The following is a 24,815-nucleotide window of genomic DNA, read 5'->3' as shown; positions in this document are numbered from 1 at the left end:
ACTCTTAAAGTACGATTCTTGGTTTCCAACAACCTTTTTCACAAACCAAGAGTCCCTAACCTCTACTCATTATTTCTTACCATATTCGTTGACACTTCTTCAATATTCCATCATAACAGATAAGTAGCATAATCAAATAACTCTTATAGCATCAGCGTATTGATCATAAACATACCGCAACAGCATAATACACATCGTCGCCGTAAAAATAACATCATAACACCTCAGTCAAATCTCTAAAACAACGTAGCTTTCTGCAATAATGTCAAAACCTAAAAAATTCTCTGCTCATTTCAATATTGTCATCTACCTCAAACGTACTTTAAAAATCATGATCCCACACAAAGTACATAATTCAAAGCTGTCATAGTATCACAATGGTTCTGAAAAAATGTGAACAGTTCACAAAGTACAGACGAAATAGAATTTCATAAGTGTGAAGTTATCCACCTGCGTAATTGCTTAAATATGTGTTACTGACGTAGTAAAAAGATGCTTGTTACTCTGTCAAATAATCAGATAGCTGTGTAATTCTGTGTTAGAGAAATATGGTACCGATGTGTAAATTTGTATAAGCAAATACCATATTAGCTAGGGCTCCTTGTGCTTGCCAAACACATGGTACACAAAGTAAGCGTGTACCCCCCTGAGGATTAATGTAATTATATCCTCAGGTGTTACAGATTACAGCAATGGAATGAAATGTATCGCGGAAAACTTTCTTTCTAATTCAAATATGTTGAAAAATAAATAGTTTAATGCGTGTCCTGTAGCGCTAAATGTGCGTCTTGCTGTAAGACAATCTCTGTGGAAGTGTCGTAGTTATTGTCCTCCGAAAGCTAAGTTCTGCAGAAGTCAATGTACTTACCTCATGATAAACGAAATTGAAATGCTTTGCGTATAGATATCTTAGTTATTACGCTTATTGCCGTGATGAAGTAAGTACTGTATTGTACGTATTGTTGTGCTACAGAAAAGGCTGTCTCATTGTAACTATACCACAAATGTTACTACTAAAACATGTTTTACTTTCCAGAAAAATTCAGAAAAACTGTGCAGATATAAAACAGATAAACTGCAAAAGCAACATTGTAAATTGTCACTCATTAGTAGCGTCGTGAAAAAATCGTGTAGCTGTCACATAAACTAACCACTGTATCATCTGGTATCTCACAGAAAGTACTTTAAATCGAGAATGTATTTTCAAGTAAACCAAAATGTTGCATTAAAATCTCATTAGCAATACTGGTAAATGTTCTAAGCATGTGAGCCTTATAGTCGTTACGTAATCGTGCAACTAACAAGCAAGAATGTACACACGAAATAACACAGTGATGTCTGTTCACTATAACAATGCACTCGTAAATACTGTCTAAATATGTTCCGTAGGTTCTAGACTGGAAGTGAACTTCAAAACATTGTTGCATGTTAACAGTTTCTAAGTGTGACAAAGCATACTAGAAATGTGAAGTGAAATGTTTTATGGCAAAGACAAAGTTAAAAAGCAGATTATCTTTCAATAAACGGTTTTACATGTGAAATGTGGTGTAAACCTTTACTCTTCCTAGTACGCAGAGTTTCAACTTCAACGCAATTATCATGTGGTATACGTTGGATTCTGTAAGGTCCATTGTAAACAAGAAAGAATTTGTGACTCAAGTGTTTCTTCTTATGTGACAATGGATGAGCTTTAATGAGAACTTTCTGACCAATATATAATTTCTTTGCATTTGGTTTACCGTGTAATTTTCTCGTTTTGTCTGCAGCAGAATTTATATTTTTAATAGCCAAATCAATTATGTCTTTGTGTCGAAGTTTACGTGTATTCGTAAAAGGTACAAGCTCTCTGATTCTGTTTGGTGGTTCTTTATTCTTCAGTACAAGAACAGGTGGTAAAGCAGTGGAGTCATGAGGCATTTCATTCAGCACGTTTTGAAATAAGTGTAAATATCTGTCCCAATGCTGATGCTTTCTGTGACAATAAAGTCTGCAAAGCTTATTGATTTCTTTCATAATCCGTTCAGACGGGTTACAATGTGGTGAGTACAATGAAATAACAACAGATTTGATTTATGGTTACGAAGCATGCGTGACCAAACAGCAGACCTGAATTGCGGTCCGTTATCTGAAATTACTTTACTAACGTGTCCAACTTCACGTAAGAAATTTCTAACAAAGGCGTTGGATACAGACCGTCCAGTGGCTTTACGTAACGGAGTGAAAGAAACAAATTTTGAAGTAAGTTCAACAGCGACTAGAATGTACGAAAATCCATTAGATGTTCTGACAAGCGGTCCCAAGAGATCAACAGCAGCAAATTCTTTTAATTTAGAAGGAATGATAGGAAACAATGGAGCACGATGAGAGACAGTAGATGGTTTCGCCTTTTGACAAAGTTTACAAATAGACAAGACTCTTCGAATTCTCTTTTCCATATTGTTAAAATAACAAGTCGTTCGAAGAATATGATAACATTTTCGTGGACCAAAATGTGCATAGCTGAAATGAATGTACCAAATGAGCTTATTAACAAAATCGTCTGGAATGCAAAGTACCCATAGCTTGTCATCAACAGTGCATCATTTGAACAGTATGTTGTTTCTAACCAGATAATAATGCCGAATCTGTGTGTGTGTCTTTTCATGCCATTTACTTTTGATGTCTTTCCAAATCGGATCTTTATCTTGTTCATGAGCAATGTCTTTTGAAGATGTGGTGATGAAGTTTTCAAAGGCGACTTTCTGGATGTAAAGAATACTGAAATTTCTCTCGAGGTTGCTTTCTGTGTTACTTTTCTCAAGCCCAGCCGGTGCGCGTGACAGTGCGTCCGCAACAATGTTCTCCTTGCCGGGAATGTAGACTATTGTGAAGTGGAATTCTTGCAGAAACAATGCCCAACGTTTTAACCTGTCATGATTTAATTTTGAAGACATAAGAAATTGTAATGCACGATGGTCACTGTATACTTTTACGTGCTTACCATAAAGAAAGAAACGGAATTTGTTAAATGCCCAAACGATAGCTAAAGCTTCTAATTCAGTAACGGAATAATTTTTTTCAGATTTTGTTAGCACTCAGCTAGCAAAAGCAATGGTTTTCTGAACAGTAATGTCATTTTCTGTGGCTTCTTGAAATAAATGGGCACCAAGACCGACTTTAGAAGAATCAGTGCTAAGGCAAAAATCTTGTGAGAGATCTGGATGAGCTAGTATTGGCGCGTTAAGTAACGATTCTTTCAAAGAATTGAATTCCAACTGTGCTTGTTCGTCCCAGTTCCAAATAGTATTTTTTCCAGTGAGAGAACAAAGTTTTGGAGTAACTAGAATTTGCATATTCAGAAAACGACGGTAAAAATTTACGAGACCTAGAAAACTGCGGACTTGTTTTTTTGTGGATGGAACTGGAATAGCTCTGATTGCTTCTAACTTTTCAGGATCCGGATGGATGCCTTCAGAAGAAATAATACGTCCCAAAAACTTCACTTTTGTCCTACCGAATTCAGACTTTTCGAAGTTAACTGTAAATCCAGATTCTGCAAAAATATGTAACACGCTGTTGAGGATGCGATTATGTTGTTCCCATGAGGCTTCTGCTATCAGAATATCGTCCACATATAAGGTGATGTGACGTTTTAAGAGCTCAGGTAATATGGAATTTAGCCCGCGAATGAATGCTGCCGAGGAAATGTTCAAACCAAAAGGAAGTTTCCGAAACTGATAACAAACGCCGAAACCAAGGAAAGCTGTGTATTTTCTACATTCTGGATGAAGTTCGATCTGATAAAAGCTGGATCTGAGATCAATGGAAGACAACACTTTTACACCATTAAAATTTTGAAGAAGTTCTTCCAACGTTTGCGGCCTGTCTGTTTCAGGAAAAATGATAGTATTGATTTGTCTCGAATCTAAGACAAGCCTGATCGATCCATTTTTCTTCTCAACAACATGTAATGGATTGTTGTATGAGCTTACTGCAGGCTCAATAATGCCGTCGTCAAGCATGGATTGTATTTCTGTTCTAACACGGTCCCTATAATGTGCTGGAATTACGTATGGTCTAACACAAAATTTAGTATGCTCACGAACACGAAATTGGTATTGAAATCCCTTCATTGTTCCTGTTTTGTGAGTAAAAACTGTGGAATGTGGTTGTAAAATCTCAAAAAGGTCCTGCCTATCAGTGTCATTACAATTCTCAATTTTTTGAATTTTATTCTGAATTAACTCATTAGTTTCAAATATGCCGTCGATATCATCCCTGTCAGTACTTGCAGAGCGACTGTTAGTGTCTAGTTCCGTAGTAAATTGCGAACTGTTGTCTAACAGAAGGTAAAGCCGATTAATTTCCTCGTCATGGTTTGAGAGCCAATCTTCAAATTTCAAAGCTATTGACTTACCTTCTTTCTCTAAACTTATTTCAGCATCGTGAAAGTTTAAGATTGCTTTGTTTTCATTCAAAAAGTCTACTCCCAGTATAATTTCCGTCGACAATAATGGAACAATAAGAAAATTCATAGAGAAGCTGTGGCTTTGACAAAAGAATTCTAAGTTGGTTTGTTGGCGTACGTCTACACTTTTTCCAATGACTGCACCTTGTAATTTAATCTTGCGTAACGGAAGTGTGGGGCAATCTTTCGATTTGCTGCGTTTACTAAAAGCTGTTTCACTAATTACTGAAATGGGACTGCCTGAGTCAAGTACTGCCGTAAATTTTACGTCATTTACTGTAATGTGAATCACAGGATATGCAATGTTGTTATGTTTTACGTCCTGTTCCTGGAGTAAGATGTCCCTAATGTCATCCATTTTTACGTAATTACTAGCTACGGCAGCTGCGTCGTCAGTTTCATGCGTACGTTTTGTGGCTGCCAGCGGTATGAGTCATTGCCTATTGTGTCTTTGTTGGCGCGAGTCGTTAATGGGATTAGGAGACCTAACTTCTACAAATTCACCTTGTCGAGAGGGCCCTGCTCTGTTTGTACCCCACCAGTTCTGCTGCAATTCAGGTCTGTCGTTACGACCATATCATGTGTCGTCATGTCGGTAGATTCCATAGTTTCTTTCTTGTCGGTCACGTGGTGGAGAATTTGTCCGTGAATCGTAACTGCGGGCTGAACCGTTGCGTCTTAAGTTATTCCGTCTCCCTTGATAATAATTATTTTGGTTTCCATATTGTCTGTTTCTCTGATAGTCTCTGTGATAGTCATTACCGCGGAGAGGTGATCTTTCCCTGTAATAATTACTACTCTGCCAACGGTTGTCATACGGGTGGTGTCCGTTTTGGTCACGATTTACGTTGTACGAATAGCCTTGTCGTGTATTATTTCTGTCATCGCGGAATTGTGACAGGTGTGACCTGTAATTGTTGTGTTCCTGTTTTCGCGTTCCGCGATTGTCAGTGTCAATTTCCAGTTCTTGTAACAGTCCCTGAAAAGCTTCAATGTCGTCTTTGCATCGTCCTGCTAAAATAATCTGTCGTAAATGTTCAGGTAATTTGATTAAGCAAATGCGGATGAGTTCTGATGGGCTGTATGGGTTTGAAAGATACTGATTCTTATGTAACATGTCTTCAAAATATTTGACAAGACTGGAAAATTCAGATTGTTCGAAATGTTTCATCATTATGATGCTATGTTTTACTCGGTCTTGTGTGGCTTGGGACCAATATGCTGAGAGGAAGGCATGGTAAAATTCTCCTTCACTGTGGCAATCGTGAATGACCGATCGCATTCTTACAGCTGGTTCATTCTCTAAGTAGCCACACATAAATTCTAATCTGTGTTCTAATGACCAGTTGGTAGGAAAACAATGAGAGAATTGATGGAGCCACGCTTGTGGATGAATGTCGTTGCCAGAATTCTTAAATGTTTTGAATTTACGTGCAGTAATGAACAGCTTATACTCAAAATCATCGTGTCGGCTGGTAGCATATCGGTCATTGTTACGTCGTATTGGCGGTTCCATCTCAAAATTCGGTGCACCTTGCCAATTACTTTCATGATTTCCGAAATGCCCTGTGTTATTATTTTGTGGTTGTTCTGTATTGCTATATCCCTCTTCCCATACTGGGGCGCGAGTGTCCTCTGAAATATGTAATTCTTGTATTACTTGAGCCAACTGATCTTGTACTTCCCGCATTTCTCTTTTGTACTGTGTGTTGTTTTGATTTTGATTCTGTTTGAATTTCCTAATTTGTTCATACTCTTCAGTGTCAGTGAAGGCTACAGGTTTTGTGTCATTCAGATCATCATCTACCTTCATAGATAAGTTAGTGAACTGATCTGAAAGTTCGGCTACTTTATCCGACAGTGAAATTATTTCCTCTGTGTGTTTTTCTGAACCAATTTTCAGAGTATCTACTGTGTCCTTTAAGTTCGCTTGAGTTTTTGCAAGTTGCGTAACCGAATCGGTAGATGCAACTGAGTCAATTTTAGCTTGCAAGGTCTCATGATTTTCATGAACAATAGTTTGCAGTTCTTTTATGGCTGATTCGTGATTCTGTAATGCATTTTCATGCCGCGAAAAAATAGGATGGAAATGCTCACAAATTTGTGTTTTTTACGTCATTACAGACTTTTTGACATTTCGATTAGATGTTATGTAAGTAATTAGTTAAATCTTCATGAGTTTGTTCAAGTGTGGTGTCTAACTTTTGAAGCTTATGTTCCATTGTGTCTAACGTTTGAAGTTTTTGTTCCATTGTGTCTAACATTTGTAGCTTTTGGTGTGTTTGTCTCTGATTTTGTTCCATTGTGTCTAACTTTTGAATCTTTTGTCCCATTTGTTGCATTAATTGTAATAACAGTGCACTGGTGTCTGAAACATGTTCCTTATTGCTACTCGGCAATGCATTTGAACCGGCAATATTCGCAGTTTGAAAAACAGAAAATGTGTCCTGATTTATTTGAGAAAACGGTGAGGACGCAAAATCTGAATCTACAGTATTTGCAAGATTGTGTCCTGTCATTTCGGAATCGTGAGGCGAGCTGTTACCGACCGATCGATCGATAATGCTTCCCTGTTCACTAATTGTTTCACTGTCTACACCATTATTTGCAGCCCGCTCCATTTCCCTATGCGCTATTACCAAATTAGTACTTTGAACATTAGTTAATTCATTACATGGTGGCGCTAACATACTGCTTTCGTCTTCACTGTCATTTCTCAGTTTACTTTGGAGCCTAGTGTTACGTTTCTCACACGCCATTTTTGTCACAATATTTCACACGACAACACAGAAAAACACAATTTGAAGAGCAAAAATAAGAGAACACATTAACATAGCACTGAAAATAATATCTAGTTAATTGCAAGCACAGCTGCGAAATACTTGGTGCAAATCTACATGCATGCCACAACTATTTTACTGTACAACAATGAAAGACTGCAACTACAAAGGAAATTCTCTCTATGATTACGTGTTAGCAATAAACAAAGGCTACACTAACTACACAAACTACAAGAAAAAATCAGAAGATTCCAGTGAGGTATCCTTGGCTAAGGGTCGACATATGAAACGTCCCCTTTGAAAAATTTATACACGACTGTGCTTAAACTGACACACAATAGTTTTTAGCGCAACGCAATCTCACTTTCAAAAATCCCTACAAAAGAATGGCCTGACTAACATTAACCTATACATTCCAAGAATCACTTACCTCACAAAAATCTTCGTTACTCAAGCTACTGCAATACAGCGAGCGCCACTACTGCCAGCTAAATAAATGATTCAAACTACGGAAGTCACTAACTACTGAGGCACAGTTAGCAAATGAAAGGTTTTAATAGAGAACAAACAATGTATTTACCTTAATAGTCATAATATATATATATCAGTTCATGACACCAATTTTTACAAATTTCAAACCTCCGCCCTCTCTCTCCCCACGTCCACCACTGCTGGCGGCTCACCTCCAACTGCGCAACGCTACGCGCTGTAAGCATCCAGCTGCCTCTGCTCAACACTACAATGGCAGACAACAATGCAAACTAAACACACACTGCGCACAGCACAGCCAGTGATTTTTCATACCGAGCGCTAAGCGGCGTTACCAATAAGAAAACCTAAACAGCCTACTTACACGTTGCACAGTAGTATGTGGACCATTTTCATGATTGTAAATCACATCGTCTCCCTGTTAAAGAAATGGCAGGGGCACAGGGGCAAAAGCCTGTGAAATGTAGCCCTCAATGGTTACTTTGCCCCCCATAAACATAGGAACACCAAATGCGACCGTGAGCTGGGACCTGTGCGTCGGGGTTGCCTGCACTCTGGAATAGGCTGCTTACCTGGTCTATGTTACATACGTACAAATTCGTCACACGCATAAAGACACATCCCACTGATGTCGCTGAAGAGCACCGAGCCCCGTTCCACACTCCAGTCAACACTTCCGCAACACCAGAGCAGCCGTGCTTGACGGTGTCGGGGTGTCAGTGGCACAGGTTAATTTGTTCGTGGTGAGTCCCTTCCTACTTGCTTTCCCTGCACTCTCCTATTTTTCCCATAATTCATAATGGCGTTGTCACCCACTGCCTATTAAAGTCACATCGTTCTATGTTCCTGTCAGTATCAGTATCTGTTAGAAAATTGTTTAAGCAGGTAAAAAGCCTAATCTTCTGTTCGTATTAGTAGCACATGAAAATATGTATTTAGAGACATGATGCGAGAAATTATCTTTTCCCAATGACGACTGACGACACGGCAGATGCAAAATGTTGCCGGATTTCGCTCCTGAATGATGTTTGGTCGGACACTGTTGCCTCCACAGCGCCTCCCTCTTAACCTGCATCTGAACGACGTGGACGTCTGGTCTACAGCTGAAATATTCCATAAGCTACCGTTGAAAGCAGCGACAATCCATCGATAGACTGTGCCCAACGTGTGCGGCAAACAGTCGATGCGTCCACCCACATCCCGCCCACAATGCAACCCTATTTAAATGGTTGTTGCTGGTGACAGGAGTAGGTAATGGCCAGTTGGACATGTTTGTACTGTAGAATAAATGTTGTAAACACTGTTCACCAACGAACTCAGCACAGTTACGGCCTGGAGAGTCAACAACAAGGGGCGCACAGGGGGCGCCTCCTCACCGACATCTGGTCGCCGACGACCGGGACAGATGAATCACTGACATTACAACCCCTTACTATGAACATATAATTCCCTGGCCCCACTTAGGACAGTCCTTCCGGGTCTCATTTTTTAAAAATATATTTTTGTATATGATACATAAAGGACGCCACGTTTTATAAAACGTCGTGAGACATCGGAGCATATAACAACTGAAGGGTTGTTCATCCGTGAGAAATACGGATACCATAATTTAGCAATAATTTCACAAGGATTATCTGAGAAAGAAGAAGGGGGAATAAAGGAAAAGGGTCAGGCAACAAATCATGACGCCCAGCGCCACAGAGCAATGCGGGATTGCAATGGCGTCCACTCATCCGAATGGCGATCAACAGTCAGGTTGGTATCCCACTGCGGTCTGGAGCTTCTCCAGATATGTCTTCGGTCAAGGATTGTTTCGAAGCGGGACTCATCGCTAAAGATAATTCTATTCCGGTCAGTTTCCAGATCGAAGACGTTTCTGGAGGCTCCCAGGACAGTGATGGAATACCTACCAGACTGTCGTCGGCCACATGGCGTCATAGCAGGTGTGGTGCCATTTCATTTCACAGCAGGACTCCTTTGGTTGTTCTTACGGCACAGCAGAACGTCTAAGGTACGTCATGCTATGTTTTGGTGCCCTTCATGGTAAGTCATCCTGGGCCTACATTTCAATACGGTAATTCCCCCCTGCACACAACGAGAGTTTCTCAGCTTATCTTCCAGTTTGCCTAATCCTTTCTTGGCCGCCAATGTCGCCGGATCACTCCCTGATTGAGTACGTTCCGCGAGTTATGGACATGGCCATCCAAGCAGGTCGGTATTTTAATGTTGTAACGCACCAGTTGCATGGAATATGGCATGGCATCCCACAGGAGGACGTCCTACAACTCCATCAATGCCAACTCCTCGCATGAGGGTCACAGATGGAGCAACGCGTTATTGCCTTGCTCAGTTTGTACAATTCTTCCTCTAGAATAAATCATCCAATTTCCCTGTAAATGCAGCAATTTCTTTGTCTATGTACATCACATCTACCGGTTTCCGTCCAATTTTGGTAATTACTTCATGGTGCGTCGTTAATGTAACATAGTGTTATCTCTCTTGTAGGACATTCCTGACTTATTCGTAGAATTTGAGGAGCTATTGGATGTTGTTGACCCACATACTATTTTAGAAATTCAAAGGGTAGGGAGAATAAAACATAGAGAGCGAAAGCGGATCCACAGTGTGTATAGTAATCTGGCTGTAGTTATAACGGTTGACGGGCATGAAAGGGAAGTGGTTGGTGAGAAAGAAGGGACACAGGGATGTATACTTTGCCTACTGTTTGTTAGGAGCAAGCCATGCAGGGAACCACGGTAACTGAATAATAGTTCAGGGAGAAGAAGTAAAAAAAAAAAAAAAAGATTTGTTGATGGCAATGTAATTCTCTCATATTTGACATATTACTTTTAAGAGCTCAGGGGAGTAAATAGCGCAATAAAAATAAGAAGTGAGCGCCCGCTGCACAGTAACACCCTTATTTGGTTCACTTTGCCGTTTTCGACAGTTTGAACTGTCGAAACTGGTATAGTGATCCAAATAAAAGTTTCCTTGTACAGCTGCCGACTGACTTACTATCTTTACCGAAATTTTCTGCCTCTATTAGCCAGACATTGTGGCCGAGCGGTTCTAGCCGCTTCAGTCTGGAACTGCGCTACCACTACGGTAGCAGGTTCGAATCCTGCCTCGGTCATGGATGAGTGTGATGTCCTTAGGTTAGTTACGTTTAAGTAGTTCTAAGTTCTAGTTGACTGATGACCTCAGATCTTAAGTCACATAGTGCTCAAGGCCATATTAACCATTTTTTCTGCAGCTATGGGCAAAAAAAATACTATCCTGGAATGACACTCTGACATCGTCACATATTATTTTATGTAGAATATTTTCACCAGACGGACGGCGTCACAATGGGGAGCCCATTAGCTCCAGTTACAGCCGACCTATTTATAGTACACTCTGCGGACATCGTCCTAGACACGGCCCTAATAGATTCTACTTTTATTTATCTTTATGTCGATGAAATGTTTGGTGCCTCGCTCATGGACGTGAAAAGCTGGACAATTCTTGGATTTCGTCGACAGTCTCTATGATAACGTCTTGTTCACGGTAGAGGTAGAGATATATCGTACCTAGCCATTCTTTGACACCTCTTCCGCCGTAAAGCAAATGTGTGGTTACGTCACAATGTTTATCGGAAACCAACCCACACGAACATTGGTGCAGCCAACGGAAACCGTAACGGATGCTGTAAACCTGCTGGAGGAAAGTATTCAGCAAAGCTTCTGCAACAACCGTCAGATTTTGCAAGCTATTTTCTCCAAAACATGTAACAAGAAAGTCCCCGAGGAGGGCAATAATAAGCTTGAGTCTTTACCATTCTGTGACTCAGTAATTGGAAAAATTTACGTACACCTAAACAGGCACAAAACACATTCGTGAGGACTCAAGCAAAAATTCGACAACTCAGGAGACCAGCGCAAGATGATCTAGGCCTTAGAACGCCAGGAGTATATAAAATACCCTGTGGATGTGGACAGTTTTATGTCGGACACACTGGGCAAGAGATTTTGTCACCGTCAGTGTTCTGAGAAATTAATGGTAGCAAGGCATGCTCCAGAAAACGGACACTGTACTGCATTCGCCGAGTCTGTCTCTTAATATACGGATTAATAGTTCCTGGGATAGCGTCATAAAAGAAGAGAGAGAGAAAAAATTTGTAAAACACCTTTAACAAGACGGTGGCATGCAGCTAAGCGCTGCTTTGGACTCGGCCATTGGATGGTTGAGGTTGGGGCCGAGAGCTCACGACGGAAATACTACCTTGTGCACTGACGTGACCGCCGTCATGAGACAGCGATGTGCACATATGAAAATGGCGGTACTATCACGTACACCGAGGTATAAAGGGCAGCACATCCGCAGAACTCTCATTTCTACTCAGGTGATTCATGCGAAAAGGTTTCCGACCTGATTATGACCGCTTGACGGCAGTTAATAGACTTTGAGCGCGGAATGGCAGTGGCAGCTGGACTTATGGGACATTCAGTTTGCTAAGTCCTTAGGGAATTCTATAGTCCGAGATCCTCAACCTGAAGTATACGACGAGAGCACCAAATTTCATGTATCGCCTCCAACCTCGATCTCCAGTTAATGAACGAGAGCAGCTTCGTTTGCGTGGAGTTGTTCTGCTAAATACAAGCAACACTCAGCGAGAAAACCGCAGAAATTAATTTGGGAGTCCAAGACGTATCCGTTAGGACAGTTCGGCGATATTTGGCGTTAATGGGATATGGGATCAGACGACCGACACGACTGCGTTTGCTAGTAGACAGACATTTGGAGTGCCTCTGCTGGGCAAGTGACCGTATCGGTCGAAGCCTAGGCGACAGGGTAACCGTGGCTTGTCAGATCCTGATTTCAGTTAGTACGAGTTGATGGTACCGAGCGAGTGTGGTGCAGACCACACGAAGCCATGGATCAAAGTTGTCAACAAGGCACTGTGCAAGCCAATGGTGGCTGCCATTTGTGGACCTCATGTTCCCAAATAACGACGGAATTTTAAAGATGACATGTCACTGTGCCACAGTTTTTCACGATTGGTTTGAAGAACTTTCTGGAAAATTCGAGGAAATGAAATGGCCGACTTGGATTCCATATATTATTTAAGGGTTATTACCTATAGGTTAGTGTCTGCACAAATTCTGTTCCGTCAACACTTCCGCAGTTATGGACGGCTGTAGAGGCAGCTTGGCTCAGCATTCTGCAGGGATTTCCAGCGACTTGTTGAGTCCAAGCTACGTCGAGCTGGTGCACGACGCTAGGAAAAAGAAGGGCCGACACGACAGTAGGAGGTGCCTCACGACTTCTGACACCTCAATGTCTGGCAACGAAGCGAGCACCAGTGACGTCACAGAAGGCAGCGCGGCCGTGCACCGACGGCAGCAGCAACCTAAAGAGAGTCACTACTTGGTAGTGGCAGAGGAGTTCTCGGCCGAAATGTCGTAGACTTCGAACTACTTGATGAGGTTGGAAGCTCAAGCGAATGTTATCATTCTTCAGAATAGGTTATAAAGTAACAAAAGTAGAGCAATGTTACTCGAACGAAGTCGAGTTAACACAGGTGATGCTGGGGGAATCGCGTTAGAAAATGAGACACTTGTAGGTGAATTGAGCTATTTGGATATAAAAATTACTCACGATGGCGGAAGTAACGAGTATATTTGTACACACTGACATTATGAAGAAAAGATCTTCTGAAAACAATAAGTTGGTTAACAGTGAATATAAGCCTAAAATTAAGAAAGTCTTTTCTAAAGATGTTATTCCGGAAGCGAAAGGTGGACGGTAGTTCAGAAACGATGACAATAGAAGGTTTCGTAATGTGGTGCTATAGATGAATGCAGAAGATGAAAGATTGCTAAATCGATAAGTAATGAGACATACTGAATCGACGTGTGGAGGAAAGAAATTTGTGACACATCTCGACTGTAAAAGAAATCATTGGTAGGACGCTTTCTGAGGCGTGAAGGGATCGTCTGTTTATATATGTAGAGAAGCGTGAGCCGCAGAGATCAAAAGGGTGGCCAATAACAGAATACAGAGGGCAGGTTATAACGTACGTTGCTTGTAGCAGCTATCCAGAAATGCAGAGCTTTGAGCTCAATAGGCTGTCATGGAGAGTTACAGCAAACCAGTCTTATGACTGAATAACATCAACTTATTTAAAAAATAACAATCTCTTAATGAAGATTTTGCTTCTTATTATTGCTTAACTCGTTCAGAAATTATTTTTTATTAAAGAACGAAGGTAGGTGTGAGAAAGGGCAAATGAATGAGTCAATAAGTAAACAGAAGTAAATGAACAACACTTACACAATTAAAAAAGCATTTTGAGCGGATTACGAGTCTGTTATCCAGTATTTAGAACAACCTACGGCTGAGTTAATTCATCAGAAAGCGTACGGACATGATTTGAGAAGCTAAAGTTAATTGAAGGGATTAAATGCAAACAAAAAACTGGAAAAATCAAATTAAAGTAATTTCTTCACCAATCAAAACCTATCAGGTAAGCGACCGTAATCCATGGGCCGTATGCCTGAGAGCATGTGAATTGAACCAGTCCTGATGATTCAGTAGTTAAATTTCACGTTCTGTCACATTTTTAAACCGTTAGAGCGCTTAAACTGTGATTTCCATTGCAAGTAATCACCGATGCAGGCAGTGGAATCTGTTGTATCAGGTGGACTGACGCTGTAAAAGCGCATGAATAAACAAAATATGTAAAACAGGGAACAGTAATTAGCCGTATGCGACTTAGCCATTTAGTGCACGATTTTGTGATGTGACTCGATGAAAATATCCATTATTTGTATTGAAGTTTTACGTTACAAAAAGTAACTGGTACAAAAAATACAACAGCAGCGTAAAAAAAAGTCCTGCCTAGATTAACTAGCGGTTGAGGATTAAAATATTTGATAATCAGTTTAAGTGGGAACGTGGCCACGTATTATTTTAATGGATATCCACGTAGAGCAGAGCAGGGTTCTGTCTGTCTGTGTGTGTGTGTGTGTGTGTGTGTGTGTGTGTGTGTGTTTGTGAGTGTGTGTGTGTTTTTCATCAGAGATTGGCCATTAGCGGGACGAGCTGCAGCAGTTGGCCGACGGTCCGGAAGGAAAACACCGTTAATTGCGTTACGACCTGCTGCTCTAGCTTCTGTCGATAACAATGCGGCCACTGCTACACCCTCGGATACGACGATAGACGTACCTAAACCGCAGGTAGCTCACCACCTCGTGAGAGAAATTTGATTGTATCTTTGTGCTCTTGTCTCTCTACCCCTCTACGCTTCTCCCTTCTTTTCTCTCTCTTTCCCTCTCATCTTCGCGCTCTCTCTCTCTCTCTCTCTCTCACACACACACACTCTGTCTCCCTCTTGCAAATACAAGCACACATAAAAACATGCATTGACATATACACACACACACACACACACACACACACACACACACACACACGTGTGATATTAGGTGCGTTCACATCTACACGTACCTATTACAGTCTTCCAACTCCTTATCACATCAGGTTTTCTTTGAGCATGTTTTTGTACGAAGGACTTGTCGTCTCAGATAGGTCACATGGACCAATTCGTGAGCGCTGTTATAACTTAGAAATCCATTCACAACCAAAAAAATTGATCAAGGTTCAAGATTCAAGCTGCAGGAAACAATAGAAGAGGTGGTCCACCCGTATATATTAACAGGAGTCATACAGAGCTTATACAAGGCCAGCCAGAACACCGTTGACAAAATTTCGGAACTTCAATTTTTGTTACGTCACTTTCTTGTCTGTCTGTTTGTTTGGTATTAATTTTGTAGTTGATATTAAATTAACTTCCTGATACGCTAAAGGCTTTAAATTTTGTACATAGGCCAAAAGTGGTTGACGAAGGGCAAGGACTATCCACCTGCAATAGGCGATGGGTGTGCAGGTGAAAACAGGATGACAAACAAGCATAACGCAGAGCGCTAATTGTCCAATTGACAGCTCTTGTACTATGTTAGTGCTTAGCAGATTGCGTCACAGCTACTACAGGCGCTATTTGCGGAAATTACTTGCTGCAGAGTGAAGTGATTGTGTGCCCCCTTTTGGGGGAGTTCGGCCACCAAGTCGCAAGTGTTATTTCAAGTGACGCCACACATGTATCGGTGACGATGAGATGAGGATGTGGACAACACAACACTCAGTCCACGAGCGGACAAAATCGTCTCGGCGACTAAGGTGTGTGTGACGATGAGATGAGGATGAGCACAACACCTAGTCGACAGGCGGAGAAAATCTCCAAGCCGGCCGGGAATCGAACCCAGGGCCGCTGCATGGTAGGCAAACATGTTACCACTCAGCTAAGCGGGTGGAAATCTGATGCTGAAAGAGTCTGCGACATCTGATTCGATCTTTAGGAGCACCTCTGAAATACCTGAGCAATTTCTACTAAACTGGGCACACATATCGTTTACAACATTGAGAAAAACTTATCGTTACAGTGAGGTCTCCTAGCGTCTCTACGAATGAGGGTGGAAGTGGAAATGGGTGATAAAACAGTGCAGCTCAGGGATGCCTGGAACAATTTCTATCAAATTTTGGCTATATATGATTCGTTTTAGTACGTTTTTATTAACACGCTCTCTCGTCTGACTGCCTGTCCGGTATAAATATTGCAGTTGATTTTAATCTAACATTCTGGTGAGCTACAGTCTTGAAACTATAAACATAGCTCAGAACTGAACGACAATGCCACGTAGATAACTATCGTGTGTGGTGTGTGGAGGAGGGTACTTTATTTGCCACTGTCATTTCCCAGTGAACTAGTGTCGTTAAGGTTTCAATAGTTTAGAACTGGATGACAGTGCAAAATGAACTCGCTTTCTTGTATGGTGTGTGGCCGAGCGTATTTTATGTACCACTGCAATTTTCCCTTTTCTTGTTCCAGATGTGAACAGTTCGCGGGAAGAACGGTTGCCAGCAAGCCCACATGTGAGTTCAAATCTCTCTAACATTTACCTTCATGGCCCTTTTGTGGGATATACATAGGTGGAAGCAATGTATCGGTTGACTAATGTGAACAGAAACTGAAACAAACCGGAAAATCACTACATTCTGATGCAGTTCCATAAAGACATTTAAAATTGACTGTAAAATTACACACAAACAACAATGAAAACAGAAAACTGTGATTTAAATAAAAATACGTTTTGACCATAACAGTATTTTCTTTCGTACTTAAAGGTATAAAATAATTTCTCCTAATCAAAAACAAATTACTGATGCCGTACAGACATTTATGAACATTTGGGACTATGAATATTTAAGAACTGTGGATATTCTTGTAAGGTTTATAGCGAAAGACGTGAGGTGTCTGTAGTTGCAACCCTTGAATGAACAGTTAGTTCACCTCCTATTATCCATTACATGCACCCTACGTTTTTCGCCGTAAGTCTCACACAACAACAAAAAATTTACAGTCACAAATTTTCATAACTACATGTACGGCCTTACGGTTGGGAACCTGTTTGAGGCTAGGAGAAATTATAATTCCTACTTCGATGTCAAAAGTGATTAAAAAACAATTTTTTTGAGTAAGGTATTTTTTTAAAATAATTAAAAAGCTTTGAAAGAGGTTGTGGGCTCCAGTGACTTGTTGTAAAAGACATAACATTCCTGTTGCTCTGGGCTAATGTGCTGAGTAGACTGCACGGATAACCAAAAACCACAGATAATCCAAAGTACAAGAGTGTTATATCGTAATCTAAAATGCACTTAATTTACCAAACATTACAGACACCACATTTGAAAGCCCACTAATTTACTTACTGGTTATTACACAGAAACAGATAATTCATTTGTAAAATTAAACTTAAAATACGCTGTATATTCGTAGCTTTTGCTTTCAACTCACCTTCTGAAAATAATCGTCCAGTTCACTGCGTTTCTGGTCTTCGTTCTCATTCTTAATGACGACGGTCCTAATTTTCCGAACACTCTAAACATCGGTACAATGAATCGGATTTTGTCCGGTATACAAAAATAACAAACCAAAGTATTTCACATTTCAGTGCCTCCTTCCTTACCTGGTAAAACACGAATCACATTCATAGTATTGCACTTGAAATGAAAATATTCGTTCTAATTATAACTAAAGTACTAGCGATCTTGGTTCAGTCTTTTAAAAAGTTTCGAAATTTGCACGAATATTGAGTCTTTGTACGTAAAATCGTATCTTTATGAGACCAGTAAAGCTTCTGAAATAGTGTAATTTCGTTTATCCATTTCCCTGCCTGCATATACCTTCTACCTTTATTTAATTTTCATCTTTGTTACAGCTGCAGTTCACATTCTACTGTGCGGTCAGATCTTCTTGTTTTCTTGTCTCTCCTTCACATTCCAAACACAGCATCACCCATATGCTCTAAACTCCTGCGGATAAAACAGTGCGAACAAAACAACTCTTCATTGCTTAAGAGCGGTTTAACAAAATGTAATGATTCCCTCGGCAAATGGGTTTTCACTGAAACCCACACGATCTTTCCTGTATATGTTAGAATTTCGTCCTGCTGATCGATCATTACTGAAAACGCACGCAGACTAATTGGCCTCAGACCCATGATAGGCGAATCTTGTGCCGTTGTCTCATTTGCAAATGTTTCCCCCAACTGAAACAAAGTTCCACAGAGTGGCACTCTGTGTTGCAAAAGACAAATTCTAGGGTGGTGATTGTTGAGAAAGCCTAGCACGAGAATCACTAAATAACCTTCGCATACGCATGGTGATTACATGGAAGGTAAGAAAAGGTGCTTTGTATGTGACTCACCAACAACTAACAGTAATTTTATCTTGTTGTTCGCTTGTGTTTTGTCATAAAACGTCCTTAATGACTAACTTCAATGCTAATTAACTCGAAAACGGGGCAAGGTACTAAATTTTTATCTTAAAAATTATACCACAGTGCAACCTACCCTGCAATAGCCTTACAAGCTTTTCAGGATGTTTTAAGTCTTGAAATCTCAGCATCCAGGGCCGGCGAATACTAAAGGACAACTAGTATAGCCCAGAACCGGCAGACATTTAGTCTCTAAAAACGGTCTTTCCCATTACGTCATCCACCACTCGTTTGATGCAAATACATTCGCCACCGTTATAGGTAATTAAGTAGTAATGAAGGCAAGTTTGAAGCCACCAGTTAGCCGAAAGCGCCAATGCGCTGCTTGTTCAACTTGGGTAGACGCGCCAGCCGTGGATCACATCTGCATGGCGGATTACCGACGAGGGCCGGTGTTCAGGCCAGCCTGGATGTGGATTTTAGGCGGTTTTCCACGGCCTCATAGGTGAATACCGGGCTGGTCCCCACGTCCGGCCTCAGTTACACGACTGGCAGACATCTGAAAACCTTCACACTATTTCACGGCTACACTAGATGCATATATCTGGGGTACGCTACTTTCATCGTAGGGGGTATGGGGTGGTGACGGGACGGGCCTCCAGCTACCCATACCCTCATCGTCAAATCCATAGTAAAAAGGCTGACGCCGCGTTGAAATGAGATGAAGGGAAATAATAATTACTGAAGGCAAGGTTGCGGCTATTGACCACTATCATTCAGTCCCTATGTCGAAGAAACACTTAAGGAAGTGAAAGAAAATTTTGGAATGAGACCGAAAGGTAAGGGGTTCATAGTCCAATACCAAGTCAGGAAGACGATTTGTTTCTTCTGGCTTACTGTAAGGCAGACTTGGACGAAATTTTTGAATGAAAAGATAACGTGCTTAGTGCGTAGGATGGTTGAGAGGTGAAGAGCAAATACACAGTACATGAAGAGTTGCTTAGGACCAAAGCTGCCGACGTCACAGTGGTGGATGAAGTGAGATATTCGACCACCTAAGATATGACATTACACAGAATGGTGGGAGCAACAGAGGTATAACGAGTGTCGTGGGTAAAAAAAAGCTGTTTCCAGGAAAAGATCTCGTGATATATATGACAGTGATGTAGACATTAGAGTGGTGCACCTGAAAGTGTATGTCTGGAGAACGTAATTTAGTGTAGCTGAAACGTTGACCATTGAAAACCTAGATCAGAAGAAACTGAGCAATGGGGTAAGTTAGAATTTAAAACATCTATGATGAAAATGAGGAAATGTCAAATAGAATATATAAAGATTTAAGTTGTAATGCAGTAAAGTGACGCGTATGCAGGCACCAAGAATTAGTGCAAGATAAGATGAATTTCTTCGCAAAGTTACTGTATGCAGTCCCAGGGCAGAGAGCGCGTTGCCGCCAGGTGGGTCACGGCGACCACTCCGGGGCGAGCCAGGTGCTTTAGCTCAGGGGTCTCCAAACTACGACCCGCGGGCCGAAACTGGCCCGCGAGGCCCGGCAACCGGCCCGCTTTAGCTGGCCGGACATCCCCGGTATCCGGCCCTCCAAATATTTGAGGTGGTACCTATACTGCCAACAATTGAGTTTCGAGGCCTATCGCGACCAATACACCGCGACATTGGCTCTGCTACTCGCTACAAGACTACATAACTAAACTTATTGTTGCGCCGCTTGAAATAACAGTGCGTTGACATACTCTACCACTGTTACTTCTTGCAGTAATAGTTTTGCTAACAATGATTTTGAGATTTCCTCAACTTTGCAGGACGCTTTCGTGAAAAATGTGCAGTGACATATTTTTTTGTTGGTGAAATTCGCCAAAATAAAATACGCCAGAATTTTGTTCAGGTACGCCCACTAATCAAAATTATGTAATTACATAAAAATCGTAGTTCGTTTCAGTGCTAGCTATTCCCACAACCTTAGATTTTTGTGATTTCATATTTTCTTTAGCCTTACATTACTGTAATCATGGAGTGCTAGGGTGCTTTAATCCCACTATGTAGATCTTGGCCCTTATGACTTCGTGGAGGAGTCAACGTGGCCCACGGACTAAAACGTTTGGAGACTCCTGCTATAGCAAATGACCAGATGTGGGGAAAGTCCCAGAGTGAGGAATTTGGACAACGCGTCGATTGCATAAGGGGGCCAGCTGTGCTTCCAACAATGGCGGGCTTTGAGACAAACCGAAAGATCGCATCTTGCGGCTCCCTGAGAGTCTCTAATAATATTCAGTTAAATATTAACGCAGATGTGAATACATCGACAATCGCAGAAAAATTAGCCATATCCACTGACGCACCAGTAATTTCAATAAATTTAAAACAACAAAAATTTATAATTTACAGTGATGAAATGCTTTCACAATGAAACTCTGAATTAACCTCTGAATTATCATGCACTTTAAACATATGCTGTCTCAGATGGTAGCAGTGCACTATCGGTCCCACTGCTAAAAGCTACATATCTGTACCTACTTTATTTCTTTACTTGTTACTTCTTTTATATCTTTTGTATTACATAAATGTTTGTCAGAACGTTGTCTTCTCCCAATTACATATCTAATGAATACAGCATGAATCCCTCTGATGTTGTCATACTTGTGTAATTATTTAATGAATGGTTTACTGTATTGATAGAAAGTGCTATTAAAAAGCTGTGCTAATTTAAAAGGGGACAATCTCGTTTGTTAGCAGACACCACTACTGAAAAAAGAATCAAAAGCTACTTCTGTAAAGAAGACATAAATAATTGTTTAATTAGTACTAAAAACAATGAGTTGCCATTTACCATCAGTGCACATTCACAAGAATACTGGCTTATTTGTTTATGGACAATTCTTTAGTTATAATCACTGTAAATTAGATGAGTGTGACAGAATTTTTATAACATTTCTTCATTTAAATGTTGTTGCAATACGTTGTTTTAGTTCAGAAAATAGTCATGTAAGTCAAACGATGTCTGCAGAATATAAGATGGATGTGTTTGTGGAGACAGCCTTCAGCCAATGGAAAAGCAGACACTAGTGGAACACTATGGGAGTCAAGTGAACACTGGACTTTTCGAGTGAAGAGCATAGAGTAGAGATTGTGAAACCTTAAACAATTTGCTGGAAGAAGACAGACCTGCCTATGGTAACGTGCGTGATTTGGTTGTATAGTTCGTGGATTATGGTGATGAACAGCCGTTATCATAAGTATTTCGTGAGATCTGAATTACTGCAGACTAAGACTCTAATCTTTTCTGGTTGATTTACAACACTGAGAATAGAGTCTATGGGTTACTGTTCTTTAGATCACGTGTGTTAATTTGAGAATCATCATGTTAAACTGTTTGATCTTGTGAATATTTCATATTTTGTGATTACGAAATGGTATTAGACTTAACGAATTTTTGAATACAATTTAGTTTTGGGGATTTTGCTACCAGTCTTGCAACGCTCTCAACGTGACTTTACAGGATTTCTTTCTGTATTTTAATTAAAAGACCACGTCCCGTTTATCTGAGATGTCTTCTCTTGAATCAACTTTATTCTCTGTCATCTACATCAATTGCAAATGTTAAAATAGAATCTACGTTACTAAATCATTCATTTAGCTTCTGTTCTGTATTTCTGTTTATTGTATTAACTCACAATTCTAGCCAATGCAAAGACTATTTAACCACAGGATCAAAGCTACAGGTTGTTATTTATCACGAATTAGCTACGGGGCATGAAAGCAGAAGTGTGCAGCTCGACTCTCTTACTGCAATGAACTGTTCCTTTCAAAACATAGCCTAAGTGCGTAAAGTACAAGAAACCACAGGTAAAGACGGAATTTGTTTTCTGATATGGGATGCCGTTTGGAAGAGCAACCACCAACCTTTAATCTCTAGGAATCGGGCCAACACCCTCTCTATAAATCTTGAACGCTATTACTTCCCTCCGCTTTGAACGAGATCATGTTAACAATACCCAGTGTAAGCTGTAGGACTGGCTATTTACTGATCTCCAAAGCACACCTCAATCAGTATACAGAAATTCCTGGTTTTGAAAGTTTTTTTTTTGTTTTGTCTCGCTGGGCAGATGGTACTATTTGTAAATAGGAAACAATAGAGTCGTTATTCCAAGTGTGATATATATTTTAATACGCAGGCATTTGGAATCTATAAACTCAAAATCTCAGGAACAGAATTATAAAGAATTATATTTCTTTGCCAATACTTTCATGAGAGAACGATTTCCAACATAAGTAATCTGGATGGTTCAGAACAAATCCACTTGTGGAGTTACAACGTAAGTTACCCTGCAAGTCTTCTTTCTTCGAAAAGGCTATCAATTAGCAAACGTAAACATGGATTAATATATACTTGCCACACAGCAAAACAACGGCATAATTAACATATTTTAAGGATTCGTTTTAAATTCGTTGAACAATATTATCAGAATGAAATTATTTTTCATATTAATGACTTTTTTTATTGACCAAATTTTATTTAACTTTAGCGGAAAAGCGTCTTTGAAATCTTTTTATCTTTGCTGGACTTGTACAACATTTCTCAGGTATTTACTTATCTCTGACGGTCTATGTTAAGATTTAGTTTACCGTTTTTCATCTGAATAATGGCTCTAAGGTATATTTTCAATACTGAACAGTATCTTGTCACAGGTAATATGAATTGGATCGGTAACAAGACTATACACACACTTAAATTGAATTAATTTAGTATCCTCATAAATTGCACACTATAAGTACCGTTCAAAGCATTTTTACACTTCTAATGAAAAAGTACTTCGACTGGAGGAGACGAAGTGAAACACTACGTCGGCATCAACGAGTATTACGTAGATATGGATTCAGTGTTTATAAGGCTCATACACGGCTTTTCATCCACTTACAAATTGCCATCAAGACCACTGTAGACATTCAACATCTTACATCCAAAACCAACATCCATAGGAGCCTGTAGTTACTTGGAACCAGGCACCCATGCTGGGACGTGTACAGAATAGCTGACCACCGATTACTACCTTGCTCTTGGTTTTGGTGCATTGTCCTCTTCTTCCACCAGTGAAAAATATAATAATTTGGAGTTTATATTTCATGTGTAGGAAATACGTTACCTACATAAAATTGAAGCACCCAAAAGACATGGTCGGACGTCAGCGTTACTTGACGCAAGTGTGTAAATGATTAGAGCCTAAATTCTCTATGACATGTGGAACAGTGAACAGTGTACATTATTTGTGTTCAGGTGTGGTGTTGTTACGAATCACGGTAGGCTATATCGCTTTCTGCTTCTTTCCACTTCGAGTGGCGCTCGACATTTTGAATTTTGGTTCCCGCTCCGATGTCGATCCTCTTTCGACATGTTTCTTCGCGTCTCTCAGTTGCTCAATTCTATATTGTGACAGTACCAGGTACCAATGATGGTTAGTGCTGCCATCTAGGGGTTCTTGTGTTAAGTCGGTGCCAATCTGTTGCGATTTCGAATTCATCAAATAATTGTATTTGCGAAACTTCCTGGCAGATTAAAACTGTGTGCCCGACCGAGACTCGAACTCGGGCACACAGTTTTAATCTCCCAGGAAGTTTCATATCAGCCCACATTCCCCTGCAGAGTGAAAATCTCATTCTGGAAATTGTATTTGCGGTTTGACAGACTATGTTGGTGCTGTAACAACAGAGTTTTTGATTCATCCAGAATCGAATTTTTCTGAGAGAATAGTTCTTCAGTTACAGGCTAATAGCAGAAATGCTGCACGGCAATCAGAGTCTCATTTGTACACTGACCGTTTCCGTACAGGTGTTGCATTAGCAGACATCTCACAGAAAGGATGCTGGACGATCGCAAAAACCTTCCAACTGCAATCAAGAAAGGAGTTCTGAGTCTCAAGAGGCATAAAATAAAAGACTCCGCAGAAAAAAAAGAAAAGTAAAGAAAAAGTTCTTTCTGGCGTGACAAGATAAACCAACTGTTCTCATACTTTTTGCAAAATCAAATATCTCAGTGTCACTTATTGAAAGTAGAGGGAAGAAATATTGAAACCAAACGTGATGATTGATTATAATTCGAAGATGGGTGGACTTGATCGATCTCATCATTTTATTTTCAGTCGTGCTTTTCTAATGAAAAGTCTGGAGGCGAAAGCTGTATTTCAGGTTGTTGGAGGTAGGACTTGTAAATAACTATTTGCTATACTAGAATCACTGCGAAAAAAATAACGTGAAGAACTGTCCCACAAAGTAT

This window comes from Schistocerca gregaria, chromosome 6 (assembly GCF_023897955.1).
Source record: "Schistocerca gregaria isolate iqSchGreg1 chromosome 6, iqSchGreg1.2, whole genome shotgun sequence".
Classification (NCBI taxonomy): Eukaryota; Metazoa; Arthropoda; class Insecta; order Orthoptera; family Acrididae; genus Schistocerca; species Schistocerca gregaria.
Note: the sequence above shows the minus strand (reverse complement) of the source record.